Here is a 21,277-nt window from a genome sequence, read left to right on the forward strand (position 1 = left end):
AGGCTCTGAGTAATAAACAGCCCTGCCCTTTTCTGAAGTGTATGTCTTCCATTCAGTCATAACAAAAAAGAAACAAAAGAAAAAGAGCCAGCATCCTGTGTAGTACTGAGCCTCTAAGGCTTACCTCCTTCACCATGTCTCTATCCTTGACATTAGGGCTCACCACTCAGATCAAAGTACTTTGTCCAGCTTGTCAATATGTCCCTTGTCACTGCAGAAAACAGAAACATATTGTCCCTTCCCCAGATCCCCAGATCCCTTCCTACCTTAGCATGGGATGGTCTTATTTAACTGTGTTCTGTGTGTGTGTGTGTGTGTGTGTGTGTGTATGTGTGTGTGTGTGTGTTTGTGTCTCCCTCTGTCCCTCTCTTTGTGTCTCTCTGTCTCTGTCTCTGTCTCTCTCTCTCTGTCTCTCTCTCTCTCTCTCTCTCTCTCACACACACACACACACACACATATGCTTCCTCTTCCTCCTCCCCCACTTCCCTTTCCCTTTACAAAGTCTTCCCAAAATGGACCTAAACTGTTCCGTGTCTGGGGAAGTCTACTGAGTAAGGATACATGAAGAATGAGCACAAACTCTTTTCTGGATTCAAGAGAGCAGACAACTCTCCCAACAGACTTAGAATCCTAAATGTATGTGCTGATGGCTCCCTGTGGTTCTCACATGAATGGGAATGGCAGTTACCCTCAAGTCTACTGGCTGTCCCAGAATGATGGAATGAAAACATTCACTGGCCTAGTAAAGGGGATGAGCTCTCATCCTGGCTCTGCATTTCAAATTCCCTGAGAGCAAAATCCCATAAAGAGCTTGGACTTAGGTCATAGACCCTCTGGAGCCTGAGGAGTCAAACTGTAAGTTACAAGAACCAGATGGTCTCCATAAGGTGGTAGAAACTCTTCCAGTCCCTAGTCAGTGGATAGGAGCTCAGCCCCGCAGGGATATTTGCTACACTTTGTGAGTCTTGTTCCACCTCCCTCAGAGCTGCTCCCATCTAAGAAACACCAGTGCAGCTTTGTTACCAGGGTACCTGTCTTTATGCAGCCTAAGAGGCCATGCTCAGCCACCTGTCCCATAAACCAATAAACCAATTATAGAGGCAAATTAATCATGAAGAAGCACAAAAATGGGTTTTATTCAATGTTACCACATTGAAGAGAATACCAAAGAGATCAAGTGACCCCACCCCCCCCCACCCCAGAGAGCCTATCTCCAGGGCTGACTTAAGCACAGGGCCAGCTGTACACACCTGGTGGTCCTAGTCTGACTTTTGTCCTGCCCCTCACTGTCTGGCTCCAGTCTCTCCTGCAAGGCCACCTGACCAGCTGCCAGCACTCTGTGCAACTTCTTTCCAGGAGACAAGCTCCTCCTCTGACTGGCAGCAGAGTTCAACCTTTTTCTTCCCCCTTCATGAAACCCCAGGAGGAGCTTCCAATTCTTTAGGGTGCATTGTTTCAATAGTATGGTGGCCAATGCAAAGGGTATAAATGTCTTTTCAGAATATCCTTGTCCTTCCAGGCATACCAGCTATAGCTCTCCTTTCATCTCTCTGACCTTCAGCGATAGAATCCCTCCCAGACTACAAATGGCTATGGTGGGTTTTCCAAGTACCAGATCTTAAACCAGTATCCTCTAAATACACACCCATGTCCTCGGCAGGGTGGAGAGTTACAGAAGCAGACTCCTAGATGAAGACTGGCAATCATTAGTTCTCTAAAGCAAGAGAAAAAAAATGACTAGCCCAAAGTCATATAGTAGTAGAGGTGGTCAAAATTGTGCAGTGGGAAATGGATTTGAATTCCACCATTTTCTCTGCCTGGAGTCTCCCAGTCCATCTCCAGGGCCAAGCATGAAACAGCAAACCTGCCAAAGTCAGATTTCTACTCTTTTCCAAAAGTATTGGGTCTGCCTAAATCTGACCTCTGCCCTACAAGTCTGTGAGTTTTTAAGTATTGAAGGGCTCAAGAACTAACTTGTTGGAAATTTGAGTAACCAATTTTAGAAGGCTTCAACACTTCTCCAGTGCCTAGTTTGTGCCACATCTCTTCTGAATCAACTTGCTGTTGGGAAAGAGATAATGCCTGAGAGCTGGGAGGCTGGGGGATGACAGAGCAGGCAGTGCTTATTGCATCTCTGCCATGACTGCTCATCACAATGTAGCCTAAATACATCTGTGACTATCTCCCACAGTGAACTAGAGCCCCCAACAGTAGAACACAAGTCTCTGCCTTACTCTCAGCTTCATTCCCAACACATATAATCAGTTCGTGAGCAAATCAGGTTCCCAACAAATGGCAACTTATGAATATTCTAAAACTTTTGCTCATGTTCCATGCTGTTTTCTCAGGGGAAGGTGTGAGAAAGGGGGCCAAGGAGAGTGAGATTTAAAGCCAGCAACTGGAAATCTTCTGAATGGTCACCTCGACACTTGAACATCAAAGTAGGGGACAGCACAGCACTCTCATGGAAATATTAAACTCCTCCCCATTTTGTTTCATTAGTCCAGTTCTACTTTAATGGGACGATCACTGGAAGTTCATATTTAAAGAAAGAGATGGGAAAACAGAGACTATTGACAATTTGTCTAACCTGCTCCAGCCTCACCCTTGAGTACTTCACTCCATCATCCCTGCCACATGGTTGAACCAACAGTGCCTGCATTTCTAATGCTCAGAACCTTCATTACACTCAGCCCAAGGTGCCTTCTTATGCCTGTCCTAGATTACTTCTAGTTAGTCTCCCATCATGCCTTATGGAATTCCACCCCACAAATACACTCACTCATGCCCCTCTCTTTAGGTGACTCCTAAATATCTATACCCATCCCTTATCTTTTTAGTATACTCCCCTCCTTTTCTGAACTCTCAACACCCACATTAAAACTAAGCATGCATTATCTCTTCCTTAATAAACTCAAACTTTAAAAAAAAAATAACCCTGGCCTTCTTCAGCTTCTTCATTGTTTGTGCCAGCAATGTTCTTCCCGCTCCTTACACCTCTAATGTGTCCCTTAGAATCCATCAGTTTTTAGCCAGTATCTGCCCCCACAAAGGTGTGCCCAGGCATCCACTTCTCAAGCATATCCAGGCTGCCTCCATCAGGCCTACAAAATCCCAAGGCATTTCTGCAGTTACCCTTAAAGTACCGAATTGTAATCTATGATGGTTGCTTTTGCTTATTGATTTGACTTGACTTGTCACAAGTCTAGGTCTTGTGAAGCACAACTATAAACATGTTTGTTAGAGTGTTTCTAGAGATGTGTGGCATATGAGGAAGTAACTTGCAGGAAAATTTCCAGCCTAAATGTAGGTGACATCATCTATGGATTTGGAGCCTAAATGGAACAGAATTGAAGGAGGAAGACATCCATGTACCTGTACACTCCATTCCTTCTTAGCAATGTGTCTGCCACCCACAGCTATCAGACCTTAGCTTCTTTAGCCTTTCGACAGGGATTCTCCAAGGATCGGACAGGCCTTCAGCATCAAACTGGGACTCCTGAAGCCTCTACCACTTAGGTTAAGTAGCTATCACTTTCTCAGCCTCTCCAATAGCAAGATAGTATTTTTGGACTACCCAGTAGCCTATCATGTAAGTCAATACAACAAACCCTCTTTCATGATGTATGTCATTCTATTACTCTAGAGGACCCCAATCAGCAGGTCTGAGTTCCTAAAAGTAGGAACTATAGTGATCTTTTCCACACCCCTCGATTCCCCCACACAGAAAAAAAAAAGTCTTGGTTATGGCTAAAGAAGAAAGGTAGGAATAACCTAGAGACATGTGAAGCTGGAGGCAGAGGTTCACACACTAAGGAAACAGAGCCACTGTGGCAAGTGGCTAACTGGGACAGCTTTGAAGCTACACCAGCTACCTAGAGGCATGGCATAGGATTTTCTGTAAATAGCTAAACAGAGACAATGGTGGTGAATTAGCCCCCTCCTTCCCATTAGGGAAAAAAAATGGTCTGTTTAGTAAAGATCTCAGATCCAAATGTGTGAACACAAGTGTTACTGTTCTCGACATAAAGCCACAGCTCATGTCTTAAAAAACAAGGAAGGGATAGCTTATCCTGGGGTCATTTTGATAAATGAGTCTTCTTATCAGTTCACTTGGCCACTGGTTCTTTCAGAATATATTAACTGGACACTTACCAACTGAAAGACACCACACAATACTCCAAGAAGTCACTGCAGTAAGGCTTGGTCAGGAGCTCCAAAGCCTGCAGAGGAGAACCAAGCAGGTCCTTGGATCATTCTAGCATAGAAAGAGGAAAGTAAGGGTTATGACACTAGGTGAGACTTTGAGGCTGAAATTTACCCTTTTGTAGGGCTGTCTCCACAGAAAGGAGATGGCTTTTCTTCAATATCAGATTCTGTTGATACACCTACCACTATCCTTAAAATACTAAAATTCAATCTGAGATAGTTGGCCTTAGCTGCACTTGAATGTATCTGAGGACTGTTTGGTTCCATTTTCACTTTTCCTTTTTCCAACCTTCTTTCTTTAAAAACAAACAAACAACAACAACAAAATCGATATCTTGGTATGTAACCCAGTCAAGCCTCAAACTTGCTGAAGTCCCCCTGCCTTTGCTTTCTGAGCACTGGGATTTATCCCTGAAAGTCACCAAGCCTATTTAGGAGGAGGAGAGACCAAACTGCATTGAAACTAAGAGCTGTAGACATCTCCGAACAGACACAAAAAATGCCAGATAGGGGGCCTAGGAATTCACTTTTCACATGGGAGAGCAAAGGGCAGAGTAGAAAAGGATGCAGGAAATTCTATCATCATATTTGTGCTTTGTACAAATCAACCTGAGGTTAATGGAATAGGCTAGGGGTTTAAAAAGGCCACAGGTACATAACCAGTTAGGAGGTGATGGCAACGGTACCATACTCCAGGTGAGAACTTAATAGACCTGTTGTGGTGTCAACAGGACCTGTTAGGTCAGAATATAAAATGTGCCTCAATTAGATGAGGCAACCTGAAGCTCCTATTGTAATGAGCCTGACAGGAATGAAGATATTGTGAAAAGAGACTTGTGTCTCACAGACTACTGAATCAGTGCACCCGACAAAAATGGGAATTTTCCCATACTGGGAGAAGGAAAAGCTCCCAGCCACAGCGGTACTTTAGAAGAGATTTCCCACAGTTCTAACACTTTTCAGACTACCTTACAGGACAAGATTGAAGCAGGACCACATTTCAACCTGTGCTGCTGAGATGTGTACATACATGGCCCTTTACATTTCAATCTCACTTCAGGGCCCCAGAAGATGGACTTGGGTGTTCACTAGAGCCCCTTATTCCTCTTTGCACTGTGACCATATCAAACAAATCCCCTCTGCTTTCCAACATCAAGTTTACCTTTTTGATTGGCTTAAAGAGCGTGGGTTGCAGGACCCAGCTTCGGCTCAGATTGTAACCACTAAGTTTGATTCACAGGCATAAATAAATTTCTGTAATTGTGTGCTGTTTGCCCAGACCTTGCTAGGAAGAGGCCCCTGCTTTAAGCAGTCCAGTGAGGCAATCTTACACAACCTCAGGACCCAACCTCAGAGTTCTCCTCACCCCACCTCCCCAAGTTCCCTAAAATTTGTATTTTAGAAAGTACTGCATTATGAATTTTGACATTCCAATTACCAAGAGAATGAATGATGCAATTGTTGCTCAAGCTTCTTGGGCTCATGCTTTGCTCAAGACCAGGTAAACTTCCCAGCTATATTAGAGGCAGGTCTTCAAGAGACCAAGAAATGGTGAGAAACCACAGGAGAGAAACCACAAGCCTCTTGCAAGTTTTCTCACTTTCTATTGTGAATTCTTCATAACTTGAAATAGCAGGTGCAGAGCTTAGAGTGGAGCTCAGAAAACAGAAGAGCACAGGAAGGAACAATAGAGGTTCAGGATCCCCCATGGCCCATAGCCTAAGGCAGCCACACCTTAGTGTTAGTCTCTTTCTCTTCTCTCCTCTTCTCTTCTTCTTCTTTTTCCTATTCCTCCTCCTCCTCCTTCTCATCCTCCTTGAATTGCTCCTCTCTTTCTCCCTCTATCTTCTCTTGTTTTTCTTGGAGCACTTTCTCACTGCTTTCTGACCTCCAACACTCCCTATTGAAATGCATCCCAACACTGTTAGGGTGCTGATGTAGGGGTTTTGCAAAGTAATTGTGAGTATATCTAACCATGAAGAACTACAAGCACAGTATTTGCCTCCCAAGTCTCCTCATAATATAAGAAGGGGCAAATCACCAGAGGGAAAGACAGTTGTTTGTCACTTAAAAGTTTTGGATGATTTACTACTGTGCAAACATCAAAGGATGTTTGATTTAGAAGAAATTCAAAATAATAGAATTGATGTTATTTAAGATATCCCAATAGATTTTTCTAAGATTATCATACAATGTAGAATTTAGCTAAAGGAGTGATGCCTCCAAAATACCCCAAACATAAATAGAATGCCTGCCAGGCCTGTGAGAGCTAAGCAAAATTTACAGTGCTAAGATGGGAACCTTTGTTCACCAAGATTGAACGGCCATTAGGCCTATCCTCTAATAACACACCACTGACAGGCAGCTCAGGGGCATCGGAAGTCACAACCACCATCAGGTCCTGCTCTGCCATTTAGTTCCCTGTTCACTCTTATCAAGAAAATCATAATTCTGACAGGTAGGCAAGATGATCCTGGCTAACAACTATTGGAAAAGAACAACACTGGTGTGCTTAAGAAATAATTCTAGCAACAGCTTTGCTGTGTAAATTTCTCATCTGTCCAAGTGGCCAGACTTGTAGTCTCCTGTGCCTATTTAAATTGTAACCTGGGGCTGGGACCTAATGGAGACTTAAGGATGACAATGCATGTAAAAGGCATAACCATAAGGTGTGTATGTTAGCAAAATCTTCTGTTTAAGGTTGGCTTTTCCTTGGGCATTAGCCACAGTCAGCAGTGATTTGGTTGCTTATTTGTTTCTAAATAGCTTTTCCTTTATTAAGACCTAAGTGTAAGAATGATTTCTCACCACGAAGGCAGATTACATGCTTACACAGCGCTAGGTGGTACAGGTCAGTCCCCCGACTATGGCCTCATTTTGCAGTTGAGAAACTTTCCACACATGAAATGTAGGCAGCTAATTGCTGGTAAAATACTATTATTTTTCAGTGAACATTTTTTTATCTTTTTCTAATTTTTTTATTATTTTACATGCCTGGGTGTTTTTCTGCGAATATACCTGTATACCACATATGTACCTGGTGCTGTTGAACACCAGAAGAAGGCATCTGAAACTGGAGCTACAGATGGTTGTGAGCTGCCATGTGGGTACTAAGAGCCAAACCTGTGTCCTCTAGAACAGCCAGAGCTCTTAACCACTGAGTTATCTTTCCAGCCTCTCAGTAAACCATTTTTATAAATAGGAGGAGCACAGTTTAAACTAGTGAGCAACAATAAATGCATAAACCAGTAACATGGTCATTTGTTAAAATTACCAAGCATTATGTACAGTATATAGTTGAGTGTTTTGTCTTCTACATGACTGACATTGTGATGATGATTCTTTTTATACCAGTGTCACCAGAAACATACAAATGAGACCTTGTACCTTACACACATTACTCATCACTAAACAATGAATATTTAGCTCCATCATAATCTTATGGGACCACTGTCCTATATGCTATCTGCCATTTACCAGACATCATTATGACTATTCTTGAAAGACTTGGGAGAAGTGGGGTGTTCATAATGATTGCTGGAGACTAGCGAGCAGCCCAGGTTCACAGGATCTTTTGAGATTTGAGTCACTTGCCGATCATCTCCCACACTCCACAGTACTAACCAAAAGCATCTTTCCTGTATTCAGTATCAGCTGTTACTTCTTTCTGCCAGAGAATAGTGACTCCATTAAAAGAAACTTAACACTCATTGGTTACTCACCCATTCTACAGAGTCACTAAATAACCACTGATGCAAGATGCTGCTAATGACATTGACGTCAGCAAAGCACATAAGGTCCCTGTTCTCTTAGATCTTGCATCATGGGGAGAGTAAAATATCACACAGTGAGAAATATGTACCCTAGACCATCTCAGAAGGTTACAAGTCCTGCTAAGAAAATAAAGGAGGAAAACATGTTCAAATGACTGCTAGGCAAGACCCACTAAGGAGAGAAGAATTATCATGAGCCTTCAGTAAAATCCTGACTGTCTCCATGAGAATGTATTGGGTTGGAAAATGCTTAGAGGGGCTTTCTCAGGCAGATGAAATGATAATTTTTGTGTGGTGATCATAGGGCTGCTTCATGAAAGGCAAATTTGGGAATTCCAGAGTAGAGGCATGGAAGGCACTTAGAAATCTGTTACAGAGGCTCTCTGAGCCTGATCATGGGTCAAACACTACTAGACCCATACCAACTAATGGAGGGCTGGGGGATGACAGACAGCTAAAAAGGGATTCTCAACCCTAGCTTATGGGCAAGACATAAGAACGACTGGGTTGCAAACACAAGATGGCCTGGAAACACAGAAGAGGAACATTGCTTCTATCTTCTTGACTGGGATGGACAAGGTGAAGAAAGGGTTCCTCAGATTGAGTTCTGGAAGGACAGAAGCATCATTTCTGTATTCCCAGTGCCATGTGTGGAGAGCCGTGCCGGGAGCAATCGCCATTATAAGATGGCACTGGCTTCCGCTGGGCCTAACTAGTAAACAAGCCTTGTGCACAAGTGCGAGAGTGAACTCACGCCTAGTCACTGCCCATATCGGGGCGTAGTAATGAGGTGATGGGCGAGCAATAAATCAGGAGCTGACATGCCACATCAGGTGCTAAAACACCACGCTGAGAGCTATATAAGCAGCACCATTTTCCAGGGTCGGGGTCTTCCCTCCTGAAGAAGCAATAAAGCTTGCTGCAGAAGAATCCGGTTGTTCGAGTGTGTTCTTGCCGGCGAGAACGATAGCTCGGGACAGCCATGCTAGACAATGTGAGAAATCAGAGCCTTCTAATTTCAATAGTCGAGCTTGCTTGCTTTCAACTGTGAAAGCTTCTTGTATTGGCCAAGTCAAAATTATGTGGGCCCCCTTCTCATATCAGGGGGCCTATGGCAACTGTTTCTCTGACTCTAGATCCTTTTGCTGACTCCCAGGGCTCTGTTATTACTAGTCAGTTTGGCTTATGGTATACAAAAACCTGCCTGAAATGTCCCCCTAAAGGACAAGAGATTAAATAGTTAGCACTGAGAACTGTATGAGTGGCATTGCAATAGCTGATCGACCTCAGTCCAGAAGTGCTAGGTCCAGAGATGGACTGTGACTTAACTTTCAGCACTCTCTGATTGTAAAGAGGCCACCTACAGTCACAGCCTATGGAACAACAGCCACTAACCAAAGTAAGGGCACTTATTCCTCAACACCCAAATGTGAATTCTGGGAAGAAGCAAGTATTACTGATAGACACTAGGCACAGAGCTTTTCATATGGCTTTAGGTGAAGAAATCTCTTTAATTCATTCTGAAATGATTTAAGGAGAGTGCTCAAGAACAACTTCCAATCTGAGGCTCTGATTCAACAATGGCTGCCCAGGCTTTACTCACCCACGTCTCACAGTCAGAAGCCTCACATATTGCCACTCACCTACACCCAACTTCCCCAAAAGGTTTCAGACATAAGACTGGATCCAGCTTACATGTTCAGCTCCACCCTTGCTTACTATCAAAGGCCAAGACAGCAAGTCTCACTGCTGGGAAGTTAAGAACAAGGTGAGGCATTTGCTGAATGTTTATGACAATAAAAATGATGACATTGAAAACATTCAGAGTGAACTTGTAATCCTGGAAGGGCAGAGGCTTCAGCTGAAAACTAAGGAAATCTAAATGAAAGGAATTCTTACAATATGTATCAGTGGTGATTGGTCAACTTTAACAAGCATAATAGATGTTAAATCACACAAGAAACCAAGCACAGGTGTGTGGGAACTGTCTACGGTGCCTTCTCAATTTTTTTTAAATCGACAAGAATCCCCTTTTGTTAAGAAGTAAAGAGGTCTGGGGCAATTACAACACACCAGACACCACCTTGCAAAAATGCTTTGAGACAGCCTTGGGGCTGGGGGTGGTCAGATGACTATTTCACAATGAGGAATGGGTTTAGAGAAGTGAAGTAACTTTTCTGTTTTCTAACTCACCTGTCACCAAAACCTTTGCTGTTATAAAACTCCCTAAAATCAGGAAACATTTTTATTTCAGAAAATAAAACCTTCTCAACCTTTTCTTAAAAATGATTTTTGTAAGACACATTCTTCTGTCAGGTCCAACCTCTGGTTTTCACCTTGTCTTTACAGTTAATTCCCAATTTTACTTTTAAAACCCCTTTCCTCCTAGACAGGCTTGAGTCGTTGCTCTTTTGCCCCCTGGAGATATATAACAAACTCTCAGACTCTGGTTTACAGCTCTGATAGGTTTTATTTTAGATGTATAAGTTGTTGGCTACTGAATTCAGTCATATTTCTTCTGGCTGCCTGTTCTAAATCTTTAGAATATGTTCCTGTAAGCTACACTTTGTGAATCAAATGGCACACATGATTTTTGCATTTTGTACATACCTAATTTGATTTTTTTTAAATCCTTCTAAGATGTCTGTTTTCAGGTCAGAAAATGAGGAAATGTAATTGTGTGACACTCTGAAATATTTTTAAACTGCAAATGAAATTGACTTAACAAAAAAAAATTCTATACTCAGGGTCACAGTGTGAAAAGCCCTAGGCTAAGTTCAAGAACAAACTGGCACCAACAGCTGCCCTCTGAGACTTTAGAACTGAACGAGTTCATGCACCTTTCTCAGCAATAACACTAAAGTCACTGTGGTGAAGCAGCGCATGGTACAAAGAGCTGCATGGCTCCATTCTGGGGGCAGGGGTACTCAACAAAGTATATGCTCTGTCAATGAGAAGCCATGAGAAAGTAGCTGGGACTAGCTTGGAGCTAGACATTTGTGGGGCACCTCTGAAGCTCTGGCTATTTTGCCACTTATAGGAGGCCAGTAAGGCAGGACACTCACACAGGTTTAAGCAGAGTTTGAACAGACAACAGAAAACTAAAATTTGTGGCAAGCCAGTCCCTCAGAACCACCCAAAGCAAATGGAGTTTCATCTATATGTGCCCTCATGATGCACAGGAACTGAGAGTCTCCAAAGGAACTCCTTGGGTTTTATATACCAAGGTAAATGATATCACTGGATCAGCCAAAGCCATGTGGGACCAATCCCTCAACTCATAGAAAGCAACCTAAGTCCATGTGCCTTCATATTTCCCTAGATCTGATGACCAAGGTTTGTCTCTCAGATCCACAATGCACAGGGACTGACACTGTATCACTGTGGAGCCAAAGTCAGAACACAACTCACTAGACCAGGAAGATCCTACAACAGACAGGATAATTGGGTCTGGAGCAATGACCCCTTCCAAAATCCCATATATCCAGGAAGGAGAAACTACTACAAAAAGCCAAAGGGGCCCTTTAAGCAGTCCCATTGCTTGCAACTAATAGGGGTCCTCTTTCAAGGTTTCTCCTACTGTTTCTCTACAATATGTGAGAAGTTTACCCATGTACAGCAGGAGGTGTTATAGTAACAAAATGTGACACTCTTCTGCATGAAAGAATCAGAGTTTTCACATATCTATCGCCACTGGGTTCAGTGAGTCTTGGTGGTCCTAAATAGACCAGGTGGTAGTGTAGATATCCCACTAGGGTCAATGACAGGTTGGATACTGCTTTCCCAGGGCATATGTGACTATTCCAGATATGATGACACATACAGCAGAATATAGTCATCTGTCGGATTGTGTTCCTGGAAGGATATTTCAAGCAACCATGTGATGTCAGACGATCTGCCTGACAAATCATTTCAGACAAATGCCTCCTGATGCAAAAGTCCCAAGCAACATGTTCTACCTGGGTGTGACAAGCACCCTAAGAACGAATTTATAAGCCAATCCAGTGTTTGTAACTTCAGCCAGGGAAAGCTCATTTGTAAGAATCTCTAGTTCAAAGCCATGAATTGGGTAGTGGGTTAAAACTACAAAGTATACTTACCTTACACACCATGGCGATGTGTAAAACCTGTCTAACTTTATGTTTGGGTTTCAGGTAAACTGTACTGAGCTGTCCTTCTTCAATCAGGTTGTAGGATTTGCATCAAACTAATGGTAGGCTGCATGTATGCTGTTAGAGTCTGGGGTGGGGTACTCCAAATGGAGAAAGCTGAGCCAACAATATTTCAGAGCACAGGAAAGACTAGAAGAAAGGTTTGTACATCTGAGGAAGAATGGGAAAATCCCCAAGAACTTAGGGAAATCAAAATGCCAATTTCCTTATTCCATGTGCGGGAAATTATCCTTGTCTGGAGGATTTCTCACACCAGGAAAGAGTCACCAGGACTTCAGGTCCTGAGGCATCTTGGGTGGAGGCCTGGGCAGAAAAAAAGAGCCTCAGAGACAAGTTCACTGGCACCTGCCTGGCACCCTGTGCAGCAGAGGCACTGAAGGGAGAAGATAGGAAAAGGCTAGAGAAGCAAGCATGGAGAGGAGGGAAGGTAGGCCCTGTCCACTCACTAAAATCTAGTGACTAGAAGAAAATAAGCTAGCAGAGAGCACTACACACATTAAGCAGCCTCTTCCACCTGTGGTGAGCATGGGTCTGGTCTTTACTCTGCAGTTGCTAGACCAGTTAACAGGTTTTCAAGTTTCTTCACCTCTCTGGATCTCTTCATAAGCAAAATGAAAATCAGGATTCCTTCTCTCACAAGGCTGTTATGAGAAATACATGAAATACATTACCACGGTATCTCAAGCAAAAGTGAAAACTTACCAATAAGCATGGGAGGCCTGTGTCAAAATTGTTGATTAATTCCTAAGTAAAAGAATCATCAACTATTTTCTCCTAAAAGAGTGGCTGGAAGAATATTCAAAGTAAGGACAAAAAACAAATATCTAAGGTTCTTAAGTGACTCTCCAAGCTTTAAACAAGGTGAAGGCCATCACAGTCTGGGGTTCATCATCTTGACCAATACTCTGCCTTGTCCAACAGATAGAAAGCAAGCCCTTATTTATCTGCTGAAACTTTGTAATCAGACACACTTTGCAGTCCACTTTTCTCAAGTAGCAAACGATAACAAGGAACAAGACCTACTTTCTTCTAAATAGATGACAGTAAGAAATAAGGAGTCACCATTTGTCTTTTCTTGAGTTGGAAATTACTTTCTTTTTCACACTGCCTCACAGTTGGATCCCAATAAGTCCCAGATTGCCTGGCCCTCTTTAACCATTTGAATTTGGAGATCAGCAGGTGGGATACGGTCTGGATCAATATGGTTCCTCCCCCAAGAAGAATGTGTACAGAATCTCCCACTAGACTAACTGCTTGTGCTCAGTTGCTTGAGACCGATGGTCCAGTTTCAGACTCTCTCTATGCCCTTTTGGACCATTACAATCAGGCTGAACTCAGCCTTGGGTAGAGAACCTAAATAGACAGGAAAATTGCAGGTCCCGGAAATCTCAGTGGCTGGAGGTTTCTCTGTGGCTCAAGTGTTGCATGAGGTTTCCTGCTGAGCCACCTATCCTCAACTTCCCACTGCATTGTTCTTCTTCTGCCTCTGAGGAAACAGGAAACCAAATCACCTTGCACCAGGCCACAGTTCCTATCTGACTCTGCCCGTTGGTTCCTATGATGGACACAGTGTTGTCTGTAGTGATAATCCCAGCCCACTCCTCCATGGCGCATCAAGGACCTGTCTCTCTCACCTCATTTTTCCCTATCCAAGCATGAGCTTGGAATCAGTTGTTGATAACTTGGTAATCTAATTCTTCGCAACTGGTGCCCCGTTCATAGGGCAATTTGGTCCACCTTCCTTAGAGTTCATCTGGGTGGGCTCAGAGAAAGCATAACTCACTAGAATTTCAACTAAAGGTAAGCATTACTAAGAATACATATCCTCCAAAAAGCTGGTGACAGCAAGTTCAACAGAGAATTTTAAGAGGAATCCAAACTGTTGAGACATGTCCTCCCAAAGATAGATAGATAGATAGATAGATAGATAGATAGATAGATAGATAGATAGATAGATAGATGGATGGATAGATAGATAGATAGGTAGATGGAGGGAGGGAGGGAGGGAGAGAGAGAGAGAGAGAGAGAGAGAGAGAGAGAGAGAGAGAGAGAGAGAGAGAGAGAGAGAGAGAGACTACCAGGACCACCACCACCCAAGTCAAGTAGATAGCTGAGAGGCATAAACAGGCTGCTCTCTTCTGTGCGTTTGGAGCTGTTTTCCATATACCATACTCTCTCAGTACTGAATGAGGCGAGGATGTGGCTTGGTGAATCCAGAAACTCTCCAATCTTTTCCCTAGGTCACTTTGACATCAGCTGCTCACTTTTGAATTGTGAGTTAGAAAAACGTTAGCAAACAGAAGTCCTCCAAGATGGGTTATCCTTGCCTCTGTATTGCACAATGTGTTCCATACTCCTGCCTTAGGAGGAGGATGAAAGAAGATATCCCTCCGTAAAACTGAAGAAAGTGCTTTACTCACTTCCCTGTTGGGTTTTAGGGGGAGAGTAAAGAGAAGATTGGAGAGAAAGGTAATTGACTCCTCCTTTAGGCAAGGTGTTTATTAATGCCAATAGCATAGAAGAGAGCTGAAGAAAAAATCTTAGCTCCCCACTACCACTGAACAAAGTAAGGTGTGTTCTTTTAAGTCCTAAGGAGAAGGAGGTGGTAGAGAGTGGTCAGGTCCCTTTGTATGACCAAAATGCATTAAAATAGCCTATCCACCTGTGATTTGGGCTAACACTAAGTGCCTAAAAAGTCCAGAGCACATTTGAGAGTAAATGGTAAAGCAATGTGCCTGGTTAATATGTGGCACATGGGATGTATAGGACTGGTTAATGCACGATAGTGAGACATGACAGTCACACTGCCTCTGACATTGGACATTAGGGAGCCTGGTTGTGTTCTTGTCAGCCCCCTTTGTTCAGGAACTTAAGGCCTGTTTCTCTATATATGTGACATGCATTCCTATTTCCTATTCTGTGACTATATTCCATATCTATTTAGTCCCAATCTTTTAGCAGACTGGCTGCCCACTGGCTGTACAAATATGTTGCTGATAATCACCTGGCGATTGACTGAAACATTGCTAAATAAAAAGGTGCCACTGTTTCCTCTACATTTGCATTTAGAGTCTACTACAAACATTAACTCTAATGCACAAAAATGAGCCATCCTACTAGCAGCAAGTTAAATATCTGACAGCATTTTACTTGCCTTTAGGGAACTACATAACCTTGTGAATTCCTGTGTCATTAGTCTCTCTTCTCCTTCTCTCGGACATGAAACATATCCATATTCTCCAAAGAATACTCACCCTGGCCATCGCAAAGTCAGCTCCTTTCTTCAGTTCAGCTTAGGAATCCAAGGCACAGTAGCTATCCAAGCAAGGGAACAATTGTCCAAGCAATCATACAGTGGTTAGGATACAGACTTCAAGATGCTGTTCACCTCCCAGATCAGGACACCTTAAGCTTCCAGAGCAAGATCATGAAGGGCTGTGGGCAGCAGGTAAACACTGATCCTACCCTTGGGAACACAGGTTCTTCCCAAAGGCTCTAACCACCTATCCAAAATACAGCCCACAGCAGTAATCCACTTGCACTACAGAAATCCAACAGCTAGTGTTCCTGTTCTCAAACTTTTGAAGGCTTTGACACTTTGTTTAACATTATTGTTACCATGAGAGTGTGTGGCTGTGTGTGCCACTGTGTGCCTGTGGAAGACAACTCAAGGAATCTGTTCTCTCCTTCGACCTTAATGAGTTCTGAGGATCCAACTCAGGTTTTCATGTTTGATGCAGATCCATCTTTGACACTTTTGAGAATGTGGTGACTGCTGTGGAGGAACATTATACACCCATGTATTCCAAATGCAGCATTTCTCTTCAGTTCAACTTCTGAGATACCGTAAAGTATACCATGGACTCTGGCCAAGTCAACAACCCTGGTTTAATGATTGTAGTAACAGTTCTCTATCTTCAGCATCACTAACACACAAGTAAGAACAATGCAAAGTTTCCCAAGCCACAGATCAGAAATCCAGACCAAGGGGTCATCTGATCAAGTGCTTGCTGTACAAGTCTGACAACTCGAGACCAATTTCTGGAACTCATGTAAAGGTGGAAGATGGAAAGGAGACAAAGTTGACCTGTGACCTATATGTATGTTATCACACACACACAAATGGTGACAAAACAATTAATAATAATTTATAGTTTTAGTCTTTCCTAACCCCAAGGCTTGACCTTGGTCCTATACCCTGTGTGCCAGCTCAGTTTGGTCAGATTACCTGACATTAACCTACCTGAACCATCTCCAGGCCAGAAGTAGGTTACTCGTTCTGTGGGTAGGTACAGTCTGGTGACTTTCTCAAACCCTAGGCTTCCTGCACCCTCTCCAATCCCAAGACCTACTTCAGGTCACACTCTGCACATCACCCTAGTCTGATAAGTCTCATCTACATCATCCCAAACTCCAGGCCTTGATTTAGTTGCACATTGCCCTAGCCTGGAAGAAACAATCAGTCAAGTAGAAAGGAAGCCTATGAAATAGAGGAGAACTTTTGCCGGCTATATATCTGATAGTGGATTAATATCCAAATTATGGAAAGAATTAAGAAAACAAATGACCCAATTTTAAAAATGGACTATGGATCTAAACAAAATTTTTTCAAAAAAAAATTAAAATGGCTAAGAAATATCTCAAAAAGTGTTTGACATCCTTAACAATTAGGGAAAATGCAAATTAAAACAACTTTGAGGTTTCCTCTTACCCTAGTCAGAATGGCAAAGATAAACAAAACAGCTTACAACAAAAGCTGGTGAGGATGTGGGGAAAAGGGAATGCTCCTTCACTGTTGGTGGGAGTACAAACTGGTGCATCATTATAGAAAACAGTGTGGGTAGCTTTCACAAAGCTCAAAGGAGATCTACCACGTAGCCCAGCTACACAACTGTAGGTGGGGAAAGGGGTCCCTGAAGGCTTTCTGGATGACAGCAAAATGATACATGAAGAGACAAAAATGAAACTCAGCTCATTCCAATTTAGGTAACTGGTGATGGGCCAAAACTTCTAGAGCCTGATCTCAGCTTATTTATTTTTGACATATTTAGGCACAGCACAATTTTAGAAAAAGATTTTCTGATGACAATTAACTCAGCCCCACAAGTACAACAAAGCTTAAGGCATGTCTTCATTAAAGCGCTTTGAAAAATCCACATGACTTCTGTAAAGATGGATTCTGCTGACTTAGAAAAAATGTTCAACGTAAAGGTCTAAGGAGGATGGCTGAGGTAAGCACAATGTCTGTGGGAGTCAGGATTTTCTGTTGTAAAGTACCAATGACATCTCTCAAAACGATGAATTTTATGGCCTACCATAATGTTCAAGATTTTGCAAGTCAAGAGGGTGAAAGTCTGGTATAAGCAAAACATGAAGGAGATATTGACAAAGACTGATTCATCAGAGAACAAAGAATTACCAGGTTGTAAACTACATCTATTCCCAGAATTTCAGGAGGAAGGCGGGTTAAAACATCTCCTTCTTTTGAAGAATGCCTGTGTATTTAACTGGCTTCTCCAGTGCTTATGTATATGCACAAGGACTTTTTATCATCTACGTACTACTCCTTAGCTTGTGCCCAAAGGACTCCACACCCTACCCAGCATCTACTTGCTCAGCCATGTTCATTTCTATTCTAATCACAATAGCTACAAAATGGAAACTACCTAAATATCCTTTAACTAATGAATTGATGGTGAAAATGTGCTATATACACACTATGGAAAACTATTCAGCTGTAAAGAAAGACCAAGTTCACAGGTAAATGCATGTAACTAGAAACTATTCTGTTGAGTGAAGAGACCCACACCCAGAAAGACAAATGCCACATGCTCTCTCATTTATGGTACCTAGCCCTGAATTTTCCAGTGTGAGTGCATAACCTGAAATAACCTAAAAAAAAAAACAGTAAATATAAGTAGTCAACGAAGTTATTTCACCTGAGGTGATAATGATCTCCACAAAAGGCAAAGCTAACTGAAGCCCCTCCTATGCAAGCTAGTTTTGCGTCAACTTCACACAAACTAGAGTCATCTGTGGGGGAAAGAAGCCACAGTTAAAAAAATACCCCTACCAAATTGTCCTATGGGCAATCTTGTGGGCCATTTTCTTGATTGGTGATTGATGTGGGCAGGCACAGCTTACTCGGTGCTATCCCTGGGCTGGTGATCTAGATGGTATAGGAAAGCAGGCTGAGTAAGCCATGGGGAGCAAGCTAGTAAGCAATGTTCTTCTATGACCTCTGCTTTCCTCCTTGCCTCCTGGTTCCTGTCTTGAGTTCCTGCCCTGACTTTCCTGGATGATGGACTACAAGCTGTAAAATATAAAGGAGAAACTTTTTGCTCCTTAAGTTTCTTTTGGTCATGATGTTTTATCACCACAATAGAAACCTAAATAAAACAGAAATTGGGGTATTGATGTGACAGACCTGGCCATGTTTTGGAGAGGATTGAAGAAGGTCCTTGGAATTTGGAACTAGAAAATCTATTGGGTATTCAAAGCTTAACGGGCTACTGTGGGAACTTATAATGCCGATAGTGATGCAGAGGATAGAGGCTTGGCTTGTGATGTTTCAAAGAAAAGTGTAAGAGTCCATTAAAAACTCCATTGGCATCATTCAATATTTTGAATTTAGAATAATTAAAATGAAACCTTTGCTTTAGTGGGACAATTGATGTTGGTCAGATGGGACTGAGAAGTTAGCTGTGATTAAAAAAAGATCAGCATTACTGATGTGAAATCTTCTGGGCAGTGTTTTCTCAGGCTCAACACTCAAATTGCTATCCAGAGAGGGTCAAGACTGTAACTTATGCTGGCAGCTAAACTTGGTAATGTGTAAGAATGTCCCAGCTGGTACTTGTTTTGAAGACATGAAGTGGTCATTGAGAACAGCTTTGGCTTGGCACTTTGAGAAGCCATTGGCAAATGTGAAGCTGCAGTTGAAGTTCATGGTGTTCATGGTGTCTTATTACAGGATTAAAGGGATCAGAGAAAGAAATTGAGACTTGGCACTATGTGGCAGGGTCATAATCCCTTAAGAGAATGAACGAACGGTTATTGATGAAGGTACAGCCTCATCGTAATAGATACCCCACATTTTGGATAGGGCAGCACTATGGGACAACCATCAAGTTCAGCCAGCCTGAGTCTAGAAGATAAGCTGTGCATGCTGCAGAGGGCAGAGCCAAAGAAGGAACTCGGGTCCTTTGGAGCCCAGTGGGTGAGTGGATCCCAGACATTAAGCAGTGAATTTTTTACACTGTTGGATTTGGGCTTTGCTCTTATTTGATTGAAACTGTACCTTAGTTCTTTCTTCTTGAAATAAGAAAGTGTTTAACTTATTTTCGTTGTTGTAACTGTTCTATAAGAGTCCACAGTTAAGAGCTTTGAAGCTTTAGAGAGACTCTGGATACGTTTGAGAAGATTCAGAAACTGAAAAGGACTTCGGATGATTTGTAGAGACTAAATTTATAAAGACGGTAGGGATTTTAATTTTATTTGTTTTATATTGTAATATTGATATTAATATGAGATCTTGGAAATGAACAAGAAAGAAATAGTTATGGTTTAACAGTTATATGTGTATGTGTTGAATTGGCAAGGAGTCAATGGTATTGGCTAGTTTTATGTCAACTTAACACAAAACTAGAGTTATTTGAGAAGAAGAAACCACAATTGAGAAAATTCCCCCACCAATTAGTCTGAAGGCAAGCTAGTAGGCCACTTTCCTGATTGGAAGGGCAGAACTCAGTGTAAGCAGTGCCCCCCTTCAGCTGGTGGTCCTGGGTGGAATAAAGAAGACTGAGCAAGACCCGAAAAACAAGCCACACTCCTCTGTGGTCCTCTGTGGCCTCTGTATCAGTTTCTGCCACTAGATTCCTACCCTGACTTCTCTCGGTAATGGACTCTTACGTTGAAGTATAAGCAAAATAAGCTTTTTCCTCTCCAAGTTGCTTTTGTTCATGGTATCTTAATACAGTGATAGAAACCCTAACTAAACTTCTTCCTTTAGAGTTATTTGATCATGGAAGTCTAAGCAAGTTCCAAAACAATGTACAGTGTTGCTGTTGCCCTTGACTGTCTCCCAGAATTTGAAGGTAAATCCCCATTGCTGAAGACAGCACACACTTCAAACATAAGAGTTGGAGTAATCAGTCTGAGTCTGACATATAAGCCTCCTCTCTGAAATGAGCTTTCATGGTACAGGAAGGGACTATGATAGCAGACAAAGGAGGAAAGCAACCAATAGTCCTAACCATATGTTAGGCCTGTGAACCGCAGCAATGACCAGTCTGGTAAGATATCCCCAAAGATGCAATAGTGGCACTTCTTATCTTGTCAGTGACCAACAATCATCTATTGGTCCACTCAACTGGAGGTAATACATCGTTTATTGTAATCCTAGCCATCTACTTGTAGATGATAAGATCATAGACCCTACAAGAGATCTCACAACTGCCATTTTCCTAAAGCCAAAATGATTTCTAAGTATATTCTAGATGCTTATCCTTCTACCCACAGATAAGTGTGGCTCTTATCTCTGCTCATTCAAGAAGCTTGTGTTTGCAGCAGACAGAGAACATTACAGAAGTCACAACTAGTCAAATGTATACAGAAAATAAATGGTGTTAGGGTACCCAGCACCAAATGATACATCTGTAACACAACCCCTACACATAAGGCTCATGAAACATCACAGGAAAAGGTTCAGAAATACCGTTAAGAGCCAGAGGATTAAAATGTCTACTGTGGAATTGTGTCTTCTATATATGACAGGGAAACTGCTCCCATAAAATATCAACAATATTTAGGCTGCCTAAACAAAACCTGAACAATTCTGATACCAATTGACATGACAACATAAATGGAAGAATAGGTTCCCACCCCTAGATGAAGATCTATAGGCAATTAATAACTGCTAAGAGGGATTACAATAAATCTTCAAAGATGAGTCCACTGAGTGGTTATCTAATACCAAGTGGACACCCCTAAAAACATATGAGCAAATTGAATTCATCAGGTTGTATTTATATGTTTATTCTTATATCTATCTGTAACAATTATAATTAAAGAAAAAGAGACCATGTATTTGAAAGGCAGTTGAGAGGAAATGACGTGGAGGAG

Source organism: Mus caroli, unplaced genomic scaffold, assembly GCF_978045245.1.
Source record: "Mus caroli unplaced genomic scaffold, Mus_caroli_1 scaffold_3, whole genome shotgun sequence".
In the NCBI taxonomy this organism is placed as follows: Eukaryota; Metazoa; Chordata; class Mammalia; order Rodentia; family Muridae; genus Mus; species Mus caroli.